Genomic DNA, 4,884 nt, shown 5'->3' with positions numbered 1-4,884 from the left:
ACTGCATCTGGAGAGAAGTGCTAGACATGGGCTGCCAGAGCTGACAGCATGAAAGAAATTGAGGCTCACATCAAAGAAGTCTTCATCATTCTTGCACATTGGCTAGAGGCTATCCGACTACATTGAGCAGACCACACTGAGCCTCCCCATATTGAGAGACAATGTGTTCCAGCTACTAGAGATAGAGAAGGGAGAAGTGGTTCTTCATTTCCATTGAGTCAGCCTTTGACTCACAGTGACCCCACGCATAACGGAACAAAACCTGCCCTCCACTGTGCCATCCCCATGACCTGTTGAGGACCACTAATGTGATCCAGAGGGCTTTCATTGGCTGATTTTCCTAAAGATTTCCAGGCCTCTATCCCTAGCCCATCTTAGTCTAGGAGCTCTGCTGAAACCTGTTCAGGACCATAGCAACATGTGAGCTTCCACTGACAGATGGGTGGTGGCTGCATCTGATGTACTTGCTGGGTTTCATCTCAAGTGTGTTGGCTGGGAATCAAACACATGTCCCCTCAAGGAGGTGAGAATTCCACCACTAATCTTCCAGTACCTCCATATTGTGGGCCATTCTTTAACTGAGCTTCTTGGCACTTGTAAAATATTTTGTCACTGAGTGAGGACATGGAATCAGATGAAGGCAATTGTCCATGTGGTTTCCAAGCATGCCTAGATGCTGGAACTCCACACTGCTGTCCATCTCTGGGCATAACACTAGGGGATGTAGATTGTCCTGAAAAATAACTGAGCCAAGTGGAGCCAGGAGGTGCATGTCCAGAGCTTCACCTGTAGCCAAGCCAGGAGGATATGCATCCATCGGGCTCTGACCGTGTCACTCAGCATGTTTATCCTCACTATGGCCTAGAACTGGCTCAGGCTGTTCTGACCTTAAAAATAGTGGCAGCACAGGGATTTGGTCAAAACAATACCAACCTCTTTGCATGGGTTCCCAAAAGATAAAGTAAAGATTCAAAAGTTGGAAACTTATATACTACATCTCAAGAGGTTAGAGTAGAAAACTGGGGTGAGGCCAGTGACTAAAGTAAGGACATCAATTAAAGAAGAGGGGTCTTTGATTGTTATACTTATTTTTATCAGCACAAGATAAAACTCTGAAATGCTTGGATTCTTACTCAAAATCTTCTAAACTTCCTGCACAGTTAGGACATGTCCCAGTTTCTATGTGCTGATCAGGACACAGGTTTCCAGGAAAGGGTGAACCTGCTGCTCACTCTCCTCTGCCCCACCCATTCACCCACCTGGTGGTCTACTGAGAGTCACAGGAACAAGGCCAGTGAGACTGGGAAAATCTGGGAGACTTAGGATGCTGGCCAGTGATCGCTACAGAAATTCCCTTTAGGAAACACAGTTATGGTTAAGTCTTAGGAGACACAGTGTTTTGTGCTCACTGTTAATGATCATGGTTACAAACAACATAACTATGTTTTTGGACCTGGACTCAAACAGGAAGGAGAAGTGAATCTGATGAGGGCTTAGAGCCCCTTGGAGTATAGTGTGGGCTGACAGAAATCAACTACAGACTCTGCACAAGCATCCTGACTCCAAGAATAGTGGGGCTGTTGTAGGCAGCCCTCTACCACCTTGGGGCATCTCCTAGAACCAGAAGGTTCCTGGAGAGCCATACTTCTAACCTGGGTCTCCAAATAGTGATGCAACTGAAGTCAGTAGTTTTCCAGTGACAGCATTTTCCCAGTATGACAAGGTTGTCTGCGGGTATTTGTTGTTGTCATGCCTCATGTTGAGTCTGTACTAAATGGAACAAAATGTTGCCCAGTCCTCAGCCATCCCCATGATTGGTTGCAGATCACCCGTTGTGATATATAAGGGTTGCATTGGATGCTTTTCAGAAATAGCTCAACAGAGCTTTTCTCCTAGTCTGCCTTAGTCTAGAAGTTTGTTGAAACCTACTCAGCATCGCAGCAACACAGACTTCTCCATTGACACACGGGTAGTGGCTCTACATGAAATGTATTGGCCAGAAATACTACCTGAGTTTCCCACGTGAAAGGCAAGAGCACCACCACGGAATGACTAATGAGTGTGGCCGGTGGAACTTGCTTTCACCTTTGTGTTCTTATGGGACGTGTGCACACAATCACGCCAGCATTCAACCTGAATGTCTGATGTGACCCAGCCACAAATAAAAGAGCTGATGGGGATTTCTAGGAGATTTTGAGTGGGTGGACCCCATCCAAGGCGTGATCATTTTTACTGCCTTGGTGGTTTTGAGCAGCCTCCTGGGAATCACACATTTGAGAGTCACAGCCATCTAAAGATTGGCTTCTGAGGGAGCCCTAAACCTTCTTGTTTGGTTCTAGCAGATGTGTTTCCTGATCTTCACTTCTCCAGCTCATCTAACAACATTGGGTGAATTAGGTTCCCTGTGTTGCATCCTTCCCGCTTCAAATACCTGGAGGGGCTTGTGTTTTCTTAACTCAGCTGTGACGTACACGGTAATAGGTAACAAAGTAATTCCAGGAAGCAGAACCTCAGGGATGGGAAATGAGACTGCTTATCTGATTAATTAATTTGATTGATCATGAAGTAAGTGAGTATCACATTGGTTGGAAGGAGACATAGGTAGTCCCAGCATATGGTAGCAAAACTGCCACCTAAACAATCACCTTGTTGCTGGAAAGGAAGTGCCAATTAGCAGAAAGGCCTTAGAGAGCCAGATACTGCTGCCAGAGAACATGAAGTTACACCCAAGTGTTGCCAGGACTGTGGTGCCGGCTGGCTTTTCATCAGTGCACTGCAGCCTGTGGAATGAGAAGGCCAGTCTTGGGGACCTATCCTTTCAGGTGGAGACAAGATCAGAGGGCCAGGGAAATGATATTAGTGCCCTAATATCGCTTATTTCTCTCCTAGCCACCCAATGGATGTGGCTACAGGGAGACGTTTCTGAAAACCAGGCCCAAAGTCTGTTACAACAGCCCGCAACATCTCAACACTGGATGAATTACCTCACAGCCTCCATAGATTTCTCATGAGGAATTTTTCTGGAAAGAACATGACCTTGAGAAATGGAGTGGGGACATGTCTTTAGATTCTGACAAAGTCCAGTACCTCGAATGGGCAAATCACTACTAACCAAAGCAGCTTTTCCCCTCATTGTTCTGAAGACAGTAGCCACCTTGTAGTTGAGAATCTTGTGATGATCTTAAGAGTTTCTGATTTTCTACAAGACCAGTACACATCACCACTACTCAACAGCAGTCCCAGGAGAGCAGAGAGAGCCAAGACTGGATGGCTCCAAGGAGGATGGGAGATTTGTCAGCGGATTACACAGAAGCTGAGCATACACGTGGACTGGAATCTATGGGGTGCACATGCAGGTCTAACCTAGGAAGGAAGCAACATGCTGAGGGGCTTTACCCAAGTTATCAGTATAGGTAAGCTGACGAGAGATGATATGGACACAATGTGTTTCTCTAGCATCTGCAAGCACCCCTTGGGCTGAGTCTTGAGGGCAACATCCCCTCTGACTAGGATGCTGCAGTTATTCATGGTCACAAAGATGGGCCCAGGATAGTGCTGAATCAGGAACAGGGACTTTCTTCCCACCTATTCCAAGTAGACCCAATAACCAGAAAATATTGAATAGAAAACCCAAAAATTCCCATTGTCCTTGAGTCAGATCTGACTCATAGTGACCCCTCCTTGGGTTTTTGAGGCAGTATCACTACAGAAGTAGATTGCCCAACCATCCTTCCGAGGAGTGGCTGGTGGGTTTGAACCACCAGCCTTCTGGTTAGCAGTCAAATGTCTTAGGCACTTCACCACCAGAGCTCCTGTTGAGTGGAAAAGCAACAGTTTTTAGAGTACTGATACCCGAGGAGACAGTGAGACTCACTTCTCTAAAATATCTATCTCCTTGAACTGAGAAAACATCAGGGTTTTCAAGGGAAATAGGTCTAATAGGTAGGGCAGTTTGAGGAATGCTGGTAATGTCTTTTTCTTGGTTTCAGGATGACTCTTCTCTTCCTTGTGAACTTTCCAGGCCTCTAGGACCTCCAAGAATTTCTCTATTTCCTAATTTCCAGGTGTGTAGTAGAGCTAACAAGGGACAAAGTTGTAGTCACTTCTTGGCCACAGCCAGCTACAGAGGGAATTAGTAGTTGGGCCTGTGGGCTCGGGACTATAGTCACAGAGGACATCACGCTCAATGATATAACATACTACACTAAACATAGTTCCACATCCTACTTTGGCAAATAGTGAGGGGGATCTTAAAAGCTTGCGAACAGCCTTCTAGATGCAACAATGGGTCTCTCCTCACCCAGAGCAAAGAAGAATGAAGAAAACAAAAGATTCATAGAAACAATTAGACCAAGTGAATGGTACACCCTGTGATTCTCAGCCTATATGACTATGAGATGAGAACTAGATTGTGCCTGGCTACAACAGACAAGCAGTCAGAGGAGGGGGATCTTTGTAGGGGATCCGGGATAGAGTGGGAGAGCAATGTGGAACAAAACCAAAAATCATTTAAAAAGGGGGAGGCAGGTTTGCTGCTCTGATAGAGTCTGATCGGACCACCGAGACTATGGCCCCTACCTGCCCTTCAGGTCTGGAATTGATCCCACTCTTGTGGCTTCCAGCCAAATAAAAAACAGGCATACGAATGGAACATTTCCATTAGGTGGATACAGTCCTTGGAGAGAACAATCATGGAAGAATAGAAGGGCTGAGTAAGTACAGGGAGACAGCTCAGGGGACAGGAGTGCATGGAGGGAGGGACACAGGAAGAGGTAACCATGGGGTGGAAGTGAGAGGTGAGGTGTTGCATTGTGGGAAATTTCAGTCAATGTCATGAGACAAAGGGTATGTGAGCTCCTATATATGGAAAGTGAATTTTTTCTG

The sequence above is a fragment of the Orycteropus afer genome, unplaced genomic scaffold, assembly GCF_000298275.1.
Source record: "Orycteropus afer afer isolate SDZICR_OR568_19922 unplaced genomic scaffold, OryAfe1.0 scaffold01072, whole genome shotgun sequence".
Lineage (NCBI taxonomy): Eukaryota > Metazoa > Chordata > Mammalia > Tubulidentata > Orycteropodidae > Orycteropus > Orycteropus afer.
This window is presented reverse-complemented; position numbering follows the sequence as displayed.